The sequence below is a fragment of the Poromitra crassiceps genome, assembly GCF_964638095.1.
Source record: "Poromitra crassiceps genome assembly, chromosome: 14".
NCBI lineage: Eukaryota > Metazoa > Chordata > Actinopteri > Beryciformes > Melamphaidae > Poromitra > Poromitra crassiceps.
In genome coordinates this window covers 8,185,065-8,207,077 of record NC_139633.1, presented here as the reverse complement: position 1 = coordinate 8,207,077, position 22,013 = coordinate 8,185,065, and positions in this window count along the sequence as shown.

Below are 22,013 nucleotides of genomic sequence, written 5' to 3'. Positions count from 1 at the left end.
TCAAAACTGCAAACATTAAGCCCAATTTATGCTTCATCTGCAGACACTTTTGAAACGGTCGCCGACAGAAATGAGGACTTGAGTCGACACTTTCAACTGTCGGCGAGCAGTGTCTGCTACCTAGTGAAATGTCTAGTGTCGCTGACTACGTCATAGTATCGCACAAGTCTGATTGGCTATATAGACGGCACGTGCTTGACTTCCTTGTTTTGGTTGGGGTCCACCCGCTAGTTTTCGCTCGATTGAAATGAATGAACGTGTCCCCGCTATTTTTATCAGCCTGTCCTTGATGTATGACTTCGTGAAAATCACAAAGAACATTGTGACCAATTTCCCAGAGAGAGAGGAGGTGAGTTGTGTGGTTGTGTGCTGTTTATATGCGGCTGCAGCCAAGTACGTTACATCTTGCCTCCGAGGTGGTTTCACTGTGCATTTTGTTCCCTCTCTTCTCTTGGCTGTCTGCACTTATAGCGTTTGAGTGTCACGTGACCGTTGAACCGAGGCGAACATCTTCTGAAGTATAAATACAACACCATGAGCGACACTTTCTTTTTCGTCTGCGACCATGTGCTGAGCGACACTTTCTAATAAGTATAAATTAAGCTTTACTCTCCCGAGTGCCCTCCAGAGTGCATCAACAAGGTCCTACTGTGCATTTGAATGGAAATGAATAAAGATATGACAACCTGAACCTGGCAATCTGTTCTTTGTTTTTCAGGGAAGGGTCCCAGGAACACCAGAGTTGTGGAAATATCAGATATTGTCAACCGTATTGCTCCAAAGGTCAGTATCTTCAGGTTGACCTGAATTAGCTTCTTCAGTTGTCTTGACGCATTGAATCCTCATATCTGGCTGCCATGAAAATGGTTGTTTTCGGTGTATAATTAAAGGAACCGTATTCTCACTCAATTATATGTGGTGTGAATAGATTGGACTATTTTACATTGCATATTTTTAAAGAAGATAATTCCACATTGTGTCTGTGTGTTACTTAGGATGCAAAACCGGTGGAGGCTGAGTCCTCCCTACTGCAGTGGCTTGGCTCTGTCCCATGCACACCAGAGATACCCCAGCCACGAGTGAGGAAGAAGTCCATGCGGTGCGTAAACCATACACTGTCCCACCAGCACCCTCATCAAAACAAAAGCCTCAAAGTCGAACTGAACCTGTTCGTCACGTGCATAATGAGTCCGTTTCAGACTGAAAACATAGTTTGTCTAAGATGACAGGTTGAGAGGCGGGTCATAGAATCATGTCGATGATTTTATTTGACAATTCTGGGGACTGGATTGGGCTTTGGCCAATCCTGGCGTGTTCTGCCTCCAAATCGAGTGGGATTCAGTGTGTTGTGGAGCTCCCCTCGGGAAGAGCCTTTTGATGGGAGGAGTGGAGCTCAGCGACCCGCAGGCAGCCAGCTGCCTTCGTGTTGCCGAGCGGAGAGTGCAGCACGTCGGCCTGGAATCTCCGAAGTGCGACCCCTGACAACCAAGCTCTCGGATGCGCGCGCCATTATCGCTGCTGTAACGATACGATATCCCTGGAATGCGCGTTTTAACGAGCCAGTTACATTTCTTTGCATTCTTATAAATTATAGTTTTTGTTTTTTGTTCATGTTTCTAACAATTGGCCAAGTTAGTAGTTAGTTTATGGGATAGGAATTCTGCCAGATGACAGGCACTAGGTGCCATTTTCGACTTCATTTGGAAGAGAAAATTATCCTGAAATGAAGATTTGATTGACAGCTGCATGTCCTGATATGATTGGTTGAAATGGGGTAGAAATTTGATAGTACTAGGTGACGTCAGCAAACTGTACATTACTGTTATCAATGAAATCTTGAAAAATTAACTTTTGATGTGAAAAAGTGTGAAAAACTAAAGAAATTAGATTGTTGTGATTTTGTTTGCATACATTATTAAATAGGTGCACCAGGTATTTGAACTAAAAGTCTAGAAAAGTCATTTTTGGGTTCAGCTCGACTTCAAGGCCGTCTGGATTATAGTGTAGCGGTAGATTCCGTGCCAACACGAGGGTCGCAGCAGGTTTGCGCCCCCGTGTTACCTCCGGCTTGGTCGGGCGTCCATACAGGCCGTGTCTGCGGGTGGGAAGCCGGATTAGGGGTGTGTCCCGGTCACTGCACTAGCGCCTCCTCTGGTCGGTCCTCCTCTGAGTACCACGGCTTCAGAGCAGAGATGGGGAACTCATCAGTGACTTGGGCTGGTGTCGTGTTTAGTTGGAAAGAGAAACCTGAGGTCCACAGCGATGGCCATAGTTGCATTGGAATTTGGAATATACTCTATGTTGTGAATGCCTGTGATGTTTAATTGCTAATTGTATTTTTGCAGTATGTCGGATGGACAGTGAAATTTGATGTAACTAGTCCATGTGATGTATTTCTGTGTGTCTGTAACACCACATGATTAGTGATTAGCAAATCGCCTGCCTGAGTCTGACCCTCTCGACGAGAAATAGTTATCGGCATCTAGGATAACGTGCCAGGCAGTAGGGATGTCACGATACTAGAATTTCTACTTTGATACCGTCCGATACCCAGGAAAATATCGATACTCGATACCATTTTCGATACCACGGGAAGGGGGGATGACGACACATCAAGAAGCATAATAATAAAGTTAGACAGATGGACGGACAGATGCACACTTCTCCATAATCTAGACCTGATCAAACTTTGAATTTAAGACAGCAGATTAGCCCTCGCTCTAGCCATCAGAACAAGCAACAGATACCCAATGATAGGGAGGGGAAAATCTGTGATTTGTCATTAAAAGATGCACTGATGGTATCAAAACTGTTGCAAATGAGTATTGTATCTAGGGGTGGGGAAAAAAATCGATTCACCTAAGTATCGCGATTTTTAATGTCACGATTCTTTGAATCGATCTTTTATTCCAGAATCGATAATCGCAAAATTTTTTTTTTTTTTTTTTTTTTTTTTTTTTGGTGCTTGCAGTCAGGCCACTCACTGAACAGCAGGCCAGGCGCCGCCTACTGGTTTACTAGTGGTTTTATTACTTTATTAGTTAGTCTGAAGTAATAATTACACTTCAGGGTTAAAGTGGGTGCATCTCATTGTAAAATTGGACTTCAAACGGCCCAAATTGGGCTTCAAACGGCCCAAATTTCACACGCGTCGGCCCATATCGGCCTGGCCTGCTTGGTATCTAATGCCCGGCCTGAATTATGATCCCAGTCCGCCCCTGTTTTTAACTATATCGCCCAGCCCTACTCATGATATATAATATACAGTCTCTAGTGTATGATTCAACTTTTCCCATGTTCTAATCTAGTGTAAAAAAGCAAACAAACTGAAAAAAGAAAAGAAAAAAATAAACAAAAATCGCAAAAAAATCGTAATATCGAATCGCAATAATCGTAGAATCGCAATACTTAAGAATCGCAATATAAATCGAATCGGCACCCAAGAATCGTGATAGTATCGAATCGGGAGATAAGTGAATCGCCACAGCCCTAATTGTATCCATTTAAAATGTTTAGTATTGATACTTTCAATACTATTGATACTTTTGACAACCCTACCAGGCAGTCAGAGTACAATGGCATCCCTGCAAACATGAAACCTGCATAATAGGGCTGCACAATTAATCATATTTCTATCGTCATCGCAATATGAACATGCACAATAAACACATCACAAAGACTGCCTGAAACGCAATGAATAACAAAAGGGGTTTTATTTACATGCCGCGTCATGCATTCCCACTCAGCATCTGATCATTTTGTCTTGTGTTGTAAATCCAGCGTACACCTTTCCCTTGCAACAGTGCGCTCCGCCCCTCTGCCAAAGCCCAAACACGCTGTGTGTAGTTTCAGCTAGAGTCAGTGTGTATTTCATTTCTTTATTCAGTGGGCATAGCAGGCTATGTTTGGGGTCTATGTTAGCATCATTAAAGCAGAAAGGTATAGGAACTGTATAGCTAATATGCATACTTTAATATTACCGTAAATTCCGGACTATAAGCCGCGGCTTTTTTCCCGTTTTTTGGCCCCTGCGGCTTATATAACGGTGCGTCTTATCTATGGATTTTTTCAGAAAAAAAAAAAAAAATACAAATAAAATCTCTCTTTTTTAGCACTCTTTCTAACTATAAATCCACTTCTGTTTTAATTTCCTCTCTTGCCCTCTTTTCACCACACCGCGGACACTGTGTGCACTGTAAAAATAAACAACGGTGGTGTTGTGTTATGTTGTTTTGTTGAAATGTTGTAATACGGTAAATGGGAGCTTCCTCAAACAGCCATCTCTTCCCGACAATCCCCTCTGTGCGTGACCACTTACATATGGTAATTACGGTAAGCAAACGGCCACTCGGGCAACAACTCCCTCCCCCGACTACCAGGAGAAAATCACAAACTTCGGCGAATTCACACAAAGGAAGATCAAGGAATATTCACAACAAGACGAGCAGTAGAAGCAACACTCTCACTTACCATGGGGAAGGTACGCAGAAATTCACACGAGGCAGCTTTCAAGTTGAAAGCAGTCAATCTCGCATTAAAAGAGAGCAGCCGCCGATCAAACAGAGCAGCCGCGCGTAACCTGGGCAAAAGGGACTGTCCGTCCGGGGGAGAACTACTGAACAACTCCCTCCCGACTATCAGGAGAAAATCACAAACTTCGGCGAATTCACACAAAGGAAGATCACGGAATATTATAGGAGTGTGAAAACATCCACAATTACCAACGGGTTCCAAAACGCTGGACTGCTGCGGGATGAAGAGGATGACGCCACGGGGACTGCCCCCTAGTCCGATACCTCACGAGTCCGATACCTCACGAGTCCGACACCTCATGGTTTTGGGTTAGGGTCTGGGGGAGGTTAGGTTTAGGCGTGGGGGTGGGAGAGGTTAGGTTTTGGGTTAGGGTCTGGGGGATGTTAGGTTTAGGCGTGGGGGTGGGAGAGGTTAGGTTTTGGGTTAGGGTCTGGGGGAAGTTAGCCTCTTTTTTCGGACTCGTGAGGTGTCGGACTCGTGAGGTATCGGACTCGTGCCATGGCACCTGAAGGAGAGAGGAGAGTGGTTGACGAAGCCACCCTGAACCTGTTCGTTTCCGACACTGAAGATGAGGACTTTGGTGGTTTCAGTACGCAGGAAGAAGAGGAAGACGAGGATTAGTGACTTGACTTCTCTGGTTACAGGTTTGCTGCACATATACGGTAGCCTATTGTTGTGTGATTTTGTCTGGGGATTAGTGACCTGACTTTTGTTTTGTTTTGTTGAAATGTTAATAAATGGGAGCTTCCCCAAACAGCGATCTCTTTCCCGACATTCCTCTCTGTGCACGAACCCTTTCATATGGTAATTAAACATCAAAACACCCGCGGCTTATAGTCCGGTGCGGCTTATAGAAGAAAAAAATAGTCAATTTTGGTCCCGCGGCTTATAGACCGGTGCGTCTTATAGTCCGGAATTTACGGTAGTTTATTTATCGCAAGTCGTATCGTCATCGCTATATTGAACAATGTTATCGCACATCGCAGATTTTCCTCATATCGTGTAGGCCTACTGCATAGCTTTTAGTGGCACATGGTTGGAGACTACCGACATGCAACAATATATAAAATAGATAGACAACCGATTGCTAAACAAGAGTGATGCAGTGCCTTAGAACCTTGAAACAAGAACATGCTAACAGTCTTTACAGTTTTTTACAAGGATGTCATGTGTTGTTTTTTATCAGATTTCTTCTAGGATTCCAGAATATTTGGACCTGTAGGACTTGGATGTTACTGCTTTCCTGTGTGTTCAGTCTCTTCTCTCTTGCTGATCATTCCCTTGTGTCTCCTCTCTTCTCCACAGGCTAAGCAACATGGACGGAATCAGGGAACTGGCCAGGCAGTTTGACAAGAACATGCAGCGGGACAACGAGACGACATCAGAACAGCTGAACGCAATCGACAACAATAACCTCACCGAATGTGGGAAGACGCCTGAAGTGAAACCGACTGAGACGGCGACGCATCCACGCAACGCGACGGAACTGAAATATTCGTCCGCGTCGGATCAGGCGGAGGTGGAGCTGCACGCACTGTTTGACCGTTCCACTCAGGGAGTCAGCGGCCGGCTGAGCCAGAGTTCCTCCACCTCCACGTGTTCAGAGGAAACGAAAGGACGGCCCAAGTCTTCAACCTCTGCTGAACCTGGACAACCAAAGCTCAAGTCGGCCGACGACAAGTCTGACGCAGCAGCTGCACTTCCTGCGGACGAATGGGACGATTTTGACGACGACTGGGAGGACGCGGTACTTAATGACCCTGTGGTGTTGGCGATGAGCCAGAATTGTGACCAACAACTCGACCCCGTGCCTAAAACCACCTTACCGCCGTCTACCACTAGTTCGAACACTGCTCACTGTCCTAATGCTTCTAAGCCTTCCACAAATGCACGCTCTGCCTGTCAGCCTCCGAGCTTCCAGCCAAGCTGCCGTGGCCTCCAGGAATTGTGTCCCAAACCAAAGACGACCAACCGAAGCACTTTCAAGTTAGAGCCCAACCCTCGTTTCCAGGCCAAGATGGCTGCAGCCAACAAACTTTCCAAACCCAGCCTTAATGCAATACAGCCTTCTAAATCACAGATGCCTGTCCAGAAACCTGCTAACTCAAAGCCAGTCCCATCCACGACAAAGTCTGCTCCTCCGACTGAGAAGACCTCTCCTGATCAGGTAGTGAAGGTCTCTGCAGACACTTCAGGTAGGAACAAGAAGCCCTGTTTTGACTTATGGGACGACTGGGATGATGACGACCTGCTCTTCGAGTTATGTGACACCGTGGAGAGGGTCTCCGAAAGTCAACGAGAGCAAGCGAGCCCCTCTTACGGGCAAGAAAATAAAGGACAGCAAAAAACAACAGCACCTCGGCCCATTAACACCAATACCGACGCTATCAGACAGTCACCGCGTTCTTTTGTTCGGTCCAACTCATTACCAGGGACTAGCCCCGACACCGTGAGCTACCAGGGATGGAACGTTCCCATGAAAGGTGCCAACAGCACATCGGGGACGTCTCGGAGCCTCCCAGGAAGTAGTGTGGGTCTGGGCACGTTTAGCCAGTTTCCAGATTCCTCTGGAACTTTCCAGGCCGCTGCCGCTGCTAATCCGGAGACACAGCCACGCACAGTGACAGCCAGGCAGCCGCAGGGCTCCTCCCATCACGCATCCTTCAAGAGAAGTCTGTCGGACTCGGGAGCCATGGGCAACAAAGGTAAGCTCTCACTGTGCGTCACCTGCCGTGTGTTAGAGGCGAGCATCTAATATGTTAGAGCAGAGGTTTTCAAAGATCGGAGGCGGGACTCCCCGGGGGGGGGGGGGGGGGGGGGCGCCAAGCAGTTTCAGGGGAGGCTCAGTGGACGGAAGTGAAAAAATTATATTAAATTTAAATTAGTTATTAGTTATCAAAAATAGATCACATAGAATATACAGTATATATACAGTAGTTTGTGGATTTTTTTCCCCTTTTATGTATTTGGTATCTGGTATCAGGCTATCTTGGCTCAATTATTGAGTGTCAAATGACATAATCATGATCCCATAGGCATCCAGGAATTGAGCGAGGGGGGTTGTGCCTTTTTCTAAGCTTTGTCTGGAGGGAGGCCCACAGTCTCAGACTTTGAAACCCCCTGCATTGGAGGCGGCCATAATTAACACATGGATTCCGTTTGAGTCTTTACTAATAAACTTATCCAATTTGCACTGGATCTGGAGCCAGACCAGTTTGTTAAAGGAATATCCGTTAGTGAAAATGTCTAAACGAGTGTTGTCATTTTAACAGAAAACATGGATGTCTTGAATTTGGGAGCGAGTGCGTTTGATAGGCTAAATACAGTGAAATATGTAGTGAACAAAGCTCCTCCCACTAAGACAAATTCCTCTACTCTGACAAATAAAGTGTTTGGGATTTAGATGGAACTCAGTCCACATATCTCCATTGTCCCCATTATTTTGCCATTAGACTGGAGTTAATCTTGAAGCACAAAGTCACAACTAAAGCACATGTCACATGTTAGTAACCGCAGAGCCGTGGCTTTGGTTTGTGACGTCATCCAGAGTCCAAAACCTCAAGAAGCTTCGCTGATGATGAACTGCAGATCGAAGCCATGCTGTCTGGGTGCTTTCGCTGTGGCGCGTTCAAGAACTCACTGTGCCTAGTTATGGGAGCAGCCTTTTTATGTTCGCAAATCAAGACTGAATCGTCCCAAGATCATAGCAATGACACGCTGAGCTCTGATTTAGGGCAGACTTTCCTTTTTGACGTCTTTACAGTTGTGAACCAGAAGCTTTATCATTGCAGCTCCTATTCAGGATTTCCATTTCACTTGTCTCTCTTTCCTCTCTCTCCCCCCTCCAGTGTTCGTCACCAGCCGGATGACGGGGAAATGCTCCGCAGCCGAGATCGAGAGGAAGAAGCAGGAAGCGTTGGCCAGGAGACGACAGTGGCTGCAGAACACCCCCAAACCATAGAGTAGGGTAGGGTCCACCCTAACTGGGAGGGGCATTGATATCACCTTACTAATGGAGAGGTTAAAGAAGACACTATACCTTATCTCAGTGGTTCCCAACCCTGGGGTCGCGACCCCTAGAGGGGTCGGCTGGAATTCAAATGGGATCGCCTGATTTAAAAAAATAAAAATACACACAATCTAAAAGTACTGAAGAGGATCAACAATTTAGTTGAGTTCTGAGTTTAGGTCAGGATTCTGAGAATAAAGTCAGAATTCTGAAAATAAAGTTAAAATTCTGTGTTTAATGTCAGAATTCTGGGGGGAAAAGAGACACAAATCTGAATTTTTGAGGGGGGAAAAGTCAGAAGACTTCTGAGATTAAAGTCAGAATTCTGTCTTTACTGTCAGAATTTTGAGGAAAATAGTCAGAATTCTGCATTGGATTATAGTCTGAATTCTGAGATTATAGTTCAAATTCTCAGATTAAAGTCAGAATTCCGACAAAAAAGAAGTGAACATTCTGATTTTAATGTCAGAATTCTCAGATTAAAGTCAGAATTCTGAGTGGAAAAGTCAGCATACTGTTTACATGTGACGTCATTGATGACATCACTGATGATATTACCGATGTGCCGACATTTGAATGTCTGGGGTCCCTAGATTTTTGTGACGTCAAAGTGGGGTCACAAGCCAAAAAGGTGTTGGGAACCCCTGCCTTAACTGAACGCTAACGCATTCAAACACATTCCCCAGGCAATAACAACAGCCAATGCATCTAACAGCCATTGACGTGTCCTTCAGCAAGACACTAAACACCTATCATCTCCGTCCTTATAAGTGACTCTATAACATTATCTACAAATAAATTATGTAGAATGTGATGTTCTGGTGCCAATTTACAACTAATGTAGACGTCCACTATTCACACGTAAGTAAAGAAAACTCTTGACATACCAGCCGCTTCCCCATTAAGATGGTTAGTGTTGATGGTTGAGTATTAGATGAGCCAAGCTGTGGACGTTTTGACAGACTGCACACTAACCAGCCGCTGTCTCTTGAAGACAAGTGTGAATGCCTCTTCCAAGAGCTGCTGCACACTCCTTAGCTGCTAAATGTAAAAAACATGTTTACGAAGAAGAACCTTTTGTGGAAGTTCTGAAGCCAGTCTCGGATCCGGTGCTAGGATCGATTTTCCTAACATCTTTTCCTAACCTTTTGTTTACACTTGAATTTTTGGAAATAATTTCCCCAGTAAGTTTGAAAATCATTCCGTTGCAGGCTACCAGTGACCACTTTTTTTCCGTTATTTTCCAGCAGTGCCATTTCTACTCTTTGCACCTATTTAGGAAAAAAAAATACCTTTTGCAAAAAGGCAATAGCTCCGTCTTAGTATTACTTCTCAAATTGTCATATTAAGAGCCGTGTGTTGTTCATGTTAGCAGTATTTACGTCTTTATGACCCAATTACAGACACTAGTGTTACAATGAACACTGTCACTGACTGCTGTACTCTGTTTATGTGTCGTCAGATAAATTATGTGGCTATATTATTTCCTATTGATGTGCGCACTTGAAAGACTTTATCATGACTGTAATATTTCCAGAATGGTTGTTTCAGTAGAAGTGAATCAAGATAGTTGCTATAATAAACACAATAGATGAGGAAATGGCATGTATCTGATATTGTACTTGAAAGTAGGACTACTACAAAATCATTAGATTTCAGCGTACAGATTTCTTTAATAGTTTATATTACTTGTTTGTTTTGATTTGCTCTACATTTTCTGTTCCTGCATGTCATGATCTTCCTTAAATCCTTTCAATTTTGCACAGGTGATATATACAGACAGTATTTATGCCATGACAATTTAGCGCAATAGCCATGCTAGCACCTTTCCGTTGTACACTGTACTGTCCTGGTCTGGATAAGAAATAGGCCAGTTGAGCCAACAATAAAAACACAATCAGTCATCAAAATGTATGTTTCATGTCCATACTGGAAGACACTGGAAAAAAAAAGATTAGGGGCAGGAGTAGCTCAGGAGAGCGGTCTCCTGGGAAGATTAGAGGCAGCAGTAGCTCAGGAGAACTTGTCTCCTGGGAAGAATCGGGGCAGCAGTAGCTCAGGAGAGTGGTCCCCTGGGAATCGGAATGTGGTCGTGGAGAGTGGGAACTACCAGAAGCAGTTCTGAGTACTTTGCTACGCACTGGTGAAAGTGGGCCGGAACCGTCCCACAAACATAAATAAACATCAACTTGAAACTATGTTTCAACTACCACACAGCCTATAATATTATATCCTATGTTTATAAAAATATATATATATATATATATATATTACTATTAAAATTGACAACCGGTCCGCAACTTTTTTCTCCATCTATCTACCGGTCCTTGGCACAAAAAAGGTTGGGAACCCCTGAGTTAGAGGACTGAGACACCTCTTCATGCGCGGTCGCTGCAGTTAGTTGGAGGAGAATGGCGTCACTCTTGCCTGCTTAAACGACGCACAACGCCCTCTCAGGAACCATCGCTCAAACTAGCCTTTTTTGCTCCGTCATTGTCTCTCCTTTAGTATCAAACACCTGGTTGGGCTTTGGAACACACACTCACACACACACACACTCACACACACACACACACACACACACACACACACACACCACCTTCTTCCCAGGCAGTTGCTGGCATCCATTCCTCGAAAAGCCCTGCGTGTTCTGAGACCGTTGACAGGTAGAGCAGATATGACGGGCTATTAAACAAACACTCAACTCTTGTCTTTTCAACAGTAGCTACCGGCTCCATTGTGAGTGGGCAGTACCTTCATTGGGGGGGGGGGGGGCACATTATTGTTATTGGACGTAAGGGATTATTTTAATATGGGGGGGGGGGGGTAATTTGTCTGGTTCGCCCTCATCACTCCCACCTGCTGTATTGTGAGCGCTTACAATGTTCCTCTTTGTAACCCCAAGAGAATTCCCTCAGTGTCTCTCCCCCCAAGCCCCGCCCCCGCGTTACATGCCTATGAGAGTGGAGTTTGCAGGTGTGTGTGTGTGTGTGTGTGTGTGAGGGGTGGTCTACAGGTGTGTGTGTGTGTGTGTGTGTGTGTGTGTGTTTTGGGTATGTATCCCATTCCGTGCAGGTAATAGGTACCGCGCTCCTCCTCCTCCTCGCCCGCCCTATCCGTTTCCCCATCCGCACCCCACCAGTCGTACTGTAAATCAGAAAGGCAGAGCAATTTGGCAACAGCATAAAGGCCCCCTAGTGGTTTTTTATGACTATGATTACGGTTATGATGATGACCGGCATTTATTTCACAACTATCCGATGAAACCCGTGCAAGGCCGACGACAGGTGTTTCGAGAGCAGGTACAATATCGCGCTCGCTGAAGGATATCCCTGTGATGATGTTCGCCGCAGAGAGCGAAGTGTGTCGCCCGGCGAAACGGAAGAAGAATGGGCCGTTTGAGCGCCCCGCGCGCTCGTCACGCCGGCGCGCACACAGAGCAATTTCTGCTTATTGAATGGGAGTGGAGCAGCGGCCACGCACAACCTCCTCTTTGTGGAGAGAGAGTGATTTATGGATGTTAGTCAGGCACAAGGCAGTAATTGCCCCGCCGCCACGATTATGTTACCATGGCACCTGTTTAAACTGTCTATTCTGATGTGAATGTTTGTGTTACCATGGCACCTGTTTAAACTGTCCATTCTGATGGGACTGTTTTCATTTTTTGGGGAAGAGGAGAATTTGCAGCTTGAAGCTGATGCGTGGGGACGTTAATTGGAGTCTTGGGGAAACGCACTGGGATGGTGTGGTAACAATTTGGGGAGACGTAGAGAGAGGATATGATGGACAGTTAATGCTGGCGCAACCGATATATTAAGGAACGTTTGTTCAAAACCAAAACTGCAAGGGGGTATTTTCACATTGTTCAACATCAGAAGGTGATTCACTTTATTCAGCAAGTTTTAACGTTTTCTTTCTTATTTAACCCTATACCCCAACCATTATGAATGTCACGAAAGCTAAATCCTATACATTTACATCAGACTGTTACCCTATGTGAGATTTCCTGATCTCACTTACACCCCCCCCCCCCCCCCCCCCTCCACAGGGAGGTGAAAGGTCAGCATCATCAGCTACAGAGCAGCACACCCTGCAGCTGGGAGGGAGTCGGTGTCTTGCTCAAGGACACGTCGGCAGGGCGCATACTTGCTGTCCCGGGGGCTCAAAACTCAGGTATTTAATGTGTCTGTTGAAATCCGCTTCAGTCAGCAGTCCAGGACTCCGATGGGGCACATGGAAAGATGAATCATCTCAAAATATTAGATTGAAGTCACATTTACCGTTTACATTAGTTATATATTTAGTGATTATCACTAAATATATAACTAATGTCAACGGTAAATGATATGCCCTTTGCTTCTGTTTTGGAGGCAGGGATCGTGTTTTAGCCATCTTTTCGTTTGTAGAATAGAGTTTTCAGGCCGACAATCCGTAGGCTATATGGTAAATTCATAGTAAACATCATACTAAGTCATATCAAACTGATGTAAGTTATACAGTATAAGGATAGGGTCTTGAGGAACAAAATGTAAATTGATGCTTTTCTCAAAAATGATTGATTTTTGTTGATATTAGTAGTTGTGGAGGTCTTAGTTCACCCACCTTTCACCACTGTCAGCCTGAGAGCAGGCAGCGTGTGCTGTGTCTGAGAGCAGGCAGCGTGTGCTGTGTCTGAGAGCAGGCAGCGTGTGCTGTGTCTGAGAGCAGGCAGCGTGTGCTGTGTCTGAGAGCAGGCAGCGTGTGCTGTGTCTGAGAGCAGGCAGCGTGTGTGCTGTGTCTGAGAGCAGTCAGCGTGTGCTGTGTCTGAGAGCAGGCAGCGTGTGCTGTGTCTGAGAGCAGGCAGCGTGTGCTGTGTCTGAGAGCAGGCAGCGTGTGCTGTGTCTGAGAGCAGGCAGCGTGTGCTGTCTGAGAGCAGGCAGCGTGTGCTGTGTCTGAGAGCAGGCAGCGTGTGCTGTCTGAGAGCAGGCAGCGTGTGCTGTCTGAGAGCAGGCAGCGTGTGCTGTGTCTGAGAGCAGGCAGCGTGTGCTGTGTCTGAGAGCAGGCAGCGTGTGCTGTGTCTGAGAGCAGGCAGCGTGTGCTGTGCATATTCAGCTCAATGCTTTCTTGGATAAATAAGAGTTGAAAAACATCTGAAAGTCAGCTCAGCTCAAAGCTCAAAAACAGACCCTGGAACAGAAAACAAGCCAGGAGCAGAGGCCAGCTGGGGGAATCAATTCAAACTGATCATGCCTGTGTCACTGTCGGCAAGGTTTTTTTTTTTTTTACTACAACAACAATAGTAATAATAGTAATAATTTTGTCATAAAAAATATGGAAAGCAATAAGCAATTAATTACATATACCGTACTCACATTGCTGTAATTGAGGAGGTTTTTCTGTCTACTTGTAGCTTTGTGATATTTTTTAAGGTCAGACATTTAATTTGTACTTGTATTTTTCTAGTGTGTTGTACTTGTACATTTTAAATCCGATCAGTTATAGAGTACAAAGAAAAGAACAGAACAGTGATGTGGCTTTACTTTGTGCGCTTTAGTGTTACTTTCTTGTCCTTTTAGAATTCTATGGAAAATTCACATCTCATCTGATTCAAAAAGTAACTGTTACTTTTACTCTTAACGACATTTTAAATTGATTACTTTTTACTTAAAGGAGAACTCCACCGAAATACAATGGCGATTAATCTGGCACATAATCTTACACGTATCCGAAAACTGTAAACAGTTTTGCGGACAGTCATTTAGTTTGACAGTTATTGAGAGCCGGTTTGAGTGAAGTCAAATGTTACAAAAGGAACAATACTTGTACTTGAGTTGGATATTGTAGTACTCTTTCTATCACTGTACTTTCTCGATCCCTGAAGGGAAATGATATTGCTGCTTGTCCAGCTCCACAGAGAGGTCAGAGGTCAGAGGTTGATGTCAGGGGTCGATGTCTTGCTCAAAGCCACTTCAGCAGGGTGGATATGCTTGTGGAGATGGGGGTTTGTGCTCTCCAACCTTGAGGCCACCCTGCTGCCCAAACAACAATATATATACACCCAGCGCCGCTGCTGGCCATTTGGGTGCCCTAAGGAAGTGTAAATTATATATATTTAGAACACGGCTCTCTCGAATACTCGATTCTGATTGGTCAATCAACAATATTCACCGGTCATTATTTCTCGACAACCGACCGCTGCTCTGCCACACCTGGATTAATCAGTTGATAAGAGCTTTTTGTCAGCAATATATATATATATAAAAAGATATTTTAATAGCACAAATTGTCTTTTATCTTATTTTATGCTTATTTTTATTGGTTATTCACTGTGCCCCACTTTCCCATATCATTCTCCCCCCTGCGTGGCAGGCACACCCACGCATCACCCTCAGACTCTGACAAGTGCTTGTGGCACTCACACTATCACACACTTACACACATCCATGACATACACACAACAGTACACATTTTATAACAGTCATCATGAGGACCGCAATGGAAATAAGCTGTCAGCTTTATTGCGTTTTTATCCTTTTGATAATGGTGGGCCTGTGTATGTATATATGTATATTGTATATACTGTGTATTCATTATCAATAAAGAACTCAATCAATCAAAAAAGCAAGACACTACTAATTAGGCCAACCAGTTGCAGCTGTGGTGTCTTGTGTGCCAATTACGAATGAAACCGCTTTGTCGTTGAAAACGCTATTAAAAAATCTATTTGAATAATTATTTTTGTCAGATTATTGAATGATTTAGTTGTAGGCCGTGTTCTAAGCGGGATAATGTATATTGAGGCGGTGATTACTGGGAAATAATGACCTTCAGGTGAACGATTAAGCCCTCCGCTGGCGCGTCGGGCTCAATCCACCTGTCGGTCATTATTTCCCCTGTAATCACCGCCTCAATATACATTATCCCTTACATATATATATATATATATATATATATATATATATATAGTGCGCATTGTGCGCGTGTAGGTAGCGGCAGCCCTGTATATACTAGGGCATTCACCGACTAGTCGACTAGTAAAACCACTAGTCGACACTGTGCTTAGTAGTCGACTAGTCGTCATTCTTGGTTTTCCCTCTTTCCACAGTGAAGTGTTAATGCAGTACAGCAGATAGGCCACTGGGGGGCGCTGCCACGCTGTGGGTACCTTGCGACCATTTGCGACCCTTCCAATCGACGAAGAAGAACGAGTGCAACAATAACAAACCTCACAAGTCACATGACTTTCTTTTCGTTTTTATTTTAGTAATACTCAATAGCATAAACCATTACTTCATTTTAGTGCAGCCAGTTGTTTGTACGGTGTCAGGAAAGTCACTTTTGATGGATACTAGGAAGCATCCTACCGGACTGTATGTGGACAGCGGCCCAGGCTAGGTTGCTAACTAACGTTAATTTCGGAAAACCTCTCCTCGCGCCCCAAAGCAGGACTACACAGCCAGCAGGATAGCAGCATGGCAGACCTTCAAGTGTAAGTGGAGTAAGTTTTAATCATGCTTTATTAAATGACTAGCTGCCATTACTTAAGTAACGTTACCCATTTGTTTGTATAATAATAATAATGCGCCGGTTTCACACTTTTAATTTGAATGCCGAAAAGGGAAATGGTGTGATAGTAAATTGAATTGACACTAGTCTGTCAATTCTATCATTTCACACGTACCATTTCCCTTTTTCGACTTCAAATTAAAAGTGGAAAAACAACGAAACGTTAGCGTGTGAAGCCTCAGCCTATCTGGATTATAAAAGTATAACGTTAGAGAAAACAGCCATCAGCCATGCCGTTTTATACGAATTTATTACCAAATGCTTTGGGAATCAAGGTTGGTCAGAAAAGGTCTACTACATTAGCTAGTTATGCCTGCATCTCAATAGCCCTGCTGCCTGGTTGTATTTGAGACCTTTTGACATGAGTTTAATTGTTTTTATTGGGGGGAGAAAAAAACTCCGACTAGTCAACTAGTCGACTACCTTTAGGGACGACTAATCGACTAGTAAAATTCACTAGTCGTGAATGCCCTAGTATATACCTGGTAACACTTGCCCTACGCTCAGCGCGTTGTGCGCGTGTATAGCAGTGGCCCTGCACACCTTGTGACACTTGCCCTACACTCTGCGTGTTGTGCGCGTGTACGTAGCAGCGGTCCTGTCTATACCTTGAAGTGTTGGGAGTAGATTCACTGACTCCAATGAAGTGCATGTGGACATGGAGTGTCTTGCCCTATATAGTGACGTTACCTCACACTGAGGCTGCTCACTAAACTGGTCAAAGTGGAGTTAGGCAGCGCAAAAAGAATGTGGTTTATCTAGCCGGGAGCTTTTGGTTAAACTGATGAAGCAACAACCCACAACGCAAGGCTGTAGCATTGTGTGTGTGTGTCTCTGTGTGTGTGTGTGTGTGTGTGTGTGTGTGTGTGTGTGTGTGTGCGTGTGCGTGCGTGCGTGCGTGTGTGTGTGTTGTAACCTGCTTCACTTCAGTTGGTGTGAACAGAACTGCTTGGACTAGTTCCAAACTCAATGGCATCTGTTGTCGAGGCGTTGATCCTTAAACTCCTCGACGATGGGCGATCTAAGAATTTCATCTTATTCTACAGTTTTTGAAGACTAGAGCCAGAAGAACTCGTTTTTTTTTATTCCCTTAGACATTTTTTATTTATGTATTTTATTTTTCCCCTGCTACTTTTTGTACTTCTCCCTCGCCCCTACTTTCTGCGCTTTCTCTCCCAGTGTGGGGCTGAGGTGGCGGGAAGTGAGTAATGAGACTGTGAGGCATACTGTACCAGTGTGGAGGATTACCAGGGCCGTTAAGAGTAGATTAACACGATCCACATCTTACCAAGGGCATCTAGTGTTCCACTAAATACAATCACAGAACATCTAGTGTTCCACTAAACACAATCGCAGAACATCTAGTGTTCCACTAAACCCCAATCGCAGAACGGGCGGACATAAATTAAGCGTCTGTTAGAAATACGACCTGAGGCAGCTCTTGCCTCCTTAACCAAACTGTGGAGCAGGCCGGTGGAGATAGCATCGCTAATAGCTTTCCCATGCTGTGAGGCCTAAGCATTGTTTTCATAGCTGGCTACTTCATAGATGACCTCCCGCTGTATGACCAATACATGCACTGCAGAATATCTCCATCTTAACAAGTCGTTAAGTTTGTCGTTCGTATAGTCGTTAAGTCATTCGTTTGTTGAGTCCTAAAAACATAATTTTCTTAAAACGTATGAACAATTCTGCCAGTGGTTTGATTAATTTCACTCGTTTCCAATGGAAATAATCAACTTATTTCGAGAATTTTGTAGAATCAAGTGTCATCTTCCAGCCCAAATAAAAATGTTGGCATTGTACATTTCTACGATCCACGGATATGAATATGAACATTTCTGAACCAGAATACGTTGCATCTCACGTTTCTCGATATGTGTATATCAACGTTAAACATGGTCATGGAGTCTGCTGTTGATATAGTGTAGTGGCCAGTAAGGCTGCTGTTGTCAGGGTCGATGGAGGGCGTCAACCTTTCACACCGGAGAGCCGGGTTCCATTCCCAGTCATGGTCACATGGTCACTGCGTTTCCAAAAACTATATTTCAACCGTCAGTCACATTTAACATTTTTGTTATTTAAGCCTAGCCCAAACGATAATCCTACCCTTAACCAAGTTGTTTTACTTTCCTAAACATAAGTTGTTTTACTTGCCTAAAAGTTGTTTTACTTTCCTAAACATAAGTTGTTTTACTTGCCTAAAAGTTGTTTTACTTTCCTAAACATAAGTTGTTTTACTTGTCTAAATGTTTTTTTACTTGCCTAAACATAAGTTGTTTTACTTGCATAAAAGTTGTTTTACTTGCCTCAACATAAGTTGTTTGATTTGCCTAAAAGTTTTTTTACTCGCCTAAACACAAGTTGTTTTACTTGCCTAAAAGTTTTTTTTACTTGCCTAAACATAAGTTGTTTGACTTGTCTAAATGTTTTTTTACTTGCCTAAACATAAGTTGTTTGACTTGCCTAAACGTTTTTCTTACTTGCCTAAACATAAGTTCTTTGATTTGCCTAAAATTTGTTTTACTTACCTAAACATAAGTTGTTTGACTTGCCTAAAAGTTTTTTTACTTGCCTAAACATAACCAGTTTCTTTGTTTTTTACATTGGGAAGGCAGGGATGTTTTAAAATTAACCGTCATTTTGTTTCAAATTTACGTTGAGATTGTAGGTTTGCAGATTTGTAGGTTTTTTTCTGACGTCAAGATACTGACACTCATTTCTCGAAAATTCCTGAATCAAGTCTAACTGCATTGGAAACAAGTGAAGAAAAATAAGTTTGGTACGTTGAATATGAGAGTATAAATAACTTAACATGCACTTTAATTGCAGCATCAGCCTCTCTGTCTTTCTGACTGTCTCACTCTCATTCACTCTGTCTGTATCTGTCCGTCTCCTTCTCTGTGTATCTGTTTGTCTATCTCTCTTGCACTAACGTACACACACACACACACACGCACGCACGCACACACGCACACACACACACACACACACACACGCACACACACACACACAGTGGTGGGGTGGGGTGGAGCAGTGGTGGTGTGCGGGTGGTGCTGTGGCAGCAGCCTGTCAGCAGTGTAAATGACCTGTGAAGAGTTTCACGGTGCGTGTCATTAGGCAGCTTTAGATTTGTTTCAACAGCGCTTTACCTGAGGGCTCCATTCACGGGCCCCCAGGTATGACTGTGTGTGTGTGTGTGTGTGTGTGTGTGTGTGTGTGTGTATATGTGTGTGTGTGTGTGTGTGTGTGTGTGGGGGGGGGGGTTGGTAATACAGAATTCCCCTATCCCCTCTGCAGGACGGACAGTGATGGAAAGCCCTGGTGAGCATGACGGGACAATCCCCAAGTAAAGAGTTCAGCGTGTTTTGGAAATGCAGTGGGCCAGTGGTTCCAAAGAATTCAAATGGGGTCGCCTGGGGAAAATATATATATATATATATATATATATATATATATATATATATATATATATATATACGATATTGTATCAATATTTGTATCAATATTTGGACACCAAGTATCAATATTGCAATTTTTTTTTATTTTTTTTTGCACAGTGTTCACGCTAAAAATAATGCTCTTCTAGTTCGCTTCTGTAACGTTTTGGAGGTACAATGTTCTCACCCGACAGCGGTGATATTTACATTAAATGTTTTAGGCGTTTAGATGCTCTTATCGGAGTGATTTACAGTCGGTTCAACGGACGAATCCTTGATGATTCCCCGATCGGCAACATGAAACACACCCCGAGTGACGAGTGCGTAAAGCCCAGTCAAAGCACCCAGAAGTAATAGTGATAAGCAAGTGACGAGACATCCAGCGAAATCTTGTTATTCTAACGAAATCTTGTTATTCTAATGAAATCTTGTTATGATAATGTAAATCATGGCTTTGGAATGGAAGGAGCTGCTTAAAAAAACACTTCTCCTGAAGGATTTATTAGCCCACTGAAAGCTCTGCAATCAACGTAGCGCTCTCAAATTCCACGTCTCGCACACGGTACGGCTAAACCCCCCCCCCCTCCCTCCCTTCTCAGTCCTATTTTTTCAACTGTTCTCCATCCAAACGGATCGCTGGCTGATATCACGGCATCACCACGCTTTATTAAGCGTGCTGATAAGAGTGCACAGACTTTTTTTCAGCGTGTTTTGAGAAGCGAGGCCCTCTCGCACGCAGCCCGACGACTAACCCCCGTTGCCACATTCCTACCGGCCTATATCTGCCAACACCTTTACGCTACAACGGCTTCGGCCCTTTTCTCCCCAGCCCCCTAACAGTCAGCGTGGCCTGTAATGGTCTGTTGACAGGTTTAGGCTGAGCTCATTTTGTTGCTGGGCTTTACGGAGAGGTGCCAAATCTTCCCCCGAGGCGAAAAAAAGAAGAAGAAGAAAAAAAGGGGGGGCAGCAGATGCGGGGGGGAAGCTATTAGCTATTAGCTTTCTGTTACGCCCTTTTTGTTATTGACCCATTGTTGTTATGAAACTTTGGGGAGGAGGAAGCAAAGGCGGTGAATCGTTTTTTTTTATCTCTGCGCTTTCGCATAAGGCCAGCTCATCTTTGGAGGACTCGGAGGTACCGTGATTGCGGGGTTGGCCCCGTTAGCGTGGTTGTGTACAGTAAGAGAACGGGGGTATGCTAGCGGAGTGCTAAAATGTTAAGTGGTAGCTAGCTCCTGTGAGTTGTGTGCTCTCCAGTTAAAATGGCCCCCGCTGTGCAGAGGCACAGTTCATTATGTGCAGCAGGACTGCATAAAGAGGGGCCGGCTGAGTGGAACTCCAGCTGTCTGAGCCCGTGCTTTGGACACCCGGGCGCGCGCGCGCGCACACACACACATACACAATCTCTCTCTCTCACACACACACACACACACACACACACACACACACACACACACACACAATCTCTCTCTCTCACACACACACACACACACACACAATCTCTCTCTCACACACACACACACACACACACACACACACACACACACACACACACACACACAATCTCTCACACACACACACACACACACACAAAACACACACAAAGAGATGCAAAAACACACCATGGAAAATGCAAGGGAAGGCAAGACTGTTGAGGCCAAGAGGTTCCCTCGGCAATGTGCAAACCAGATCAACTGTGCAGGCACACACACGCACACACGCACACACACACACACACACACACACACACACACACACACACACACACACACACACAAGCACCTGCCAGCTGACCACGTCCTGTGGGATGGAGGTCCCAGGCCTCCCCAGTGTTCCAAAACCACACACGCCCACACACACACACACACACACACACACACATGCCCGCACACACACACACACACACACACACACACATATGCCCGCACACACACACACACACACACACTCTGATGGGTGACCTCGGGGTCAGGCTGTCCGGCCTGTGCCTGATGGTGGGTAGCTAATGACGGTGTGTCTTTGTACTGTCAGATCATCTGGCTCTCATTTGAGCCTGGTGGCTGAGGCTGGAGGCCACAACACACACACACACACACACACACACACAGCCTCGATGTGTTAGCTTCTCAATGCATGCTATCTTAACACATTGAGTGCCAAGGACGTCTGTGCACGTCCTAAAAAAAAGTAACGAGGAGTGCCAAGGACGTCTGTGGACGTCCTAAAATCATAATTCATATTATTCCATAATTCTGCTGTTTAAGGTCGTACCCAGCCAGTGAGCATGAATCCCTTCAAGGGATCACACGGCGCCACCTTAAACATCGTCACGGAAGCTGCGCCACCCACCTCAGATCCTTTACTTTGTACAGGAGAAAGCAGGGAAAGACGTGATCAAAGAGGAAACCGATGCATGCTTCAGCCAGAGCCGTATATATTGCTCTGTCTGCAGCGGAGAGTGGGCTCGGCTGCATCCGCGCTCACAA